The sequence below is a fragment of the Mycetomoellerius zeteki genome, unplaced genomic scaffold (assembly GCF_001594055.1).
Source record: "Mycetomoellerius zeteki isolate Tzet28-1 unplaced genomic scaffold, Tzet1.0 scaffold138, whole genome shotgun sequence".
NCBI lineage: Eukaryota > Metazoa > Arthropoda > Insecta > Hymenoptera > Formicidae > Mycetomoellerius > Mycetomoellerius zeteki.
The window spans coordinates 57,885-58,277 of NW_017256319.1; positions in this window are offsets into that span (position 1 = coordinate 57,885).

The following is a 393-nucleotide window of genomic DNA, read 5'->3' on the forward strand; positions in this document are numbered from 1 at the left end:
AATTATTGGCTGCGTTCAGCAGAACGTTTGTTTTGCAACTGTTGGAAGTTTCCTTCGCGCTGATTGGATTATACTTTTAGATCTAGAAGAATGGTCCTATCTCAGCAGACAATCATAAAACGGTTGCAAAACTGTTGAGTCTGCTGAACGCAGCCATTCTCTATTCCGCAGTCCTATTCCGCACCGTGTGATTTCACCCTAAGATCGCGCAGTCAATTCTGTCAGGTGATGTTTCCGAACGCAGCTCTATTATTACACTGTCATAAAATTTTTTGACATTTGGTGTGGTGCAAAGAACTTATCTTCCAATATATTATTATTATTATTGAATATTCTCGATATTGTTTTTTTCGAGTTTTATTTATTCGTAAGTAGGTAATTGATACAGTCATC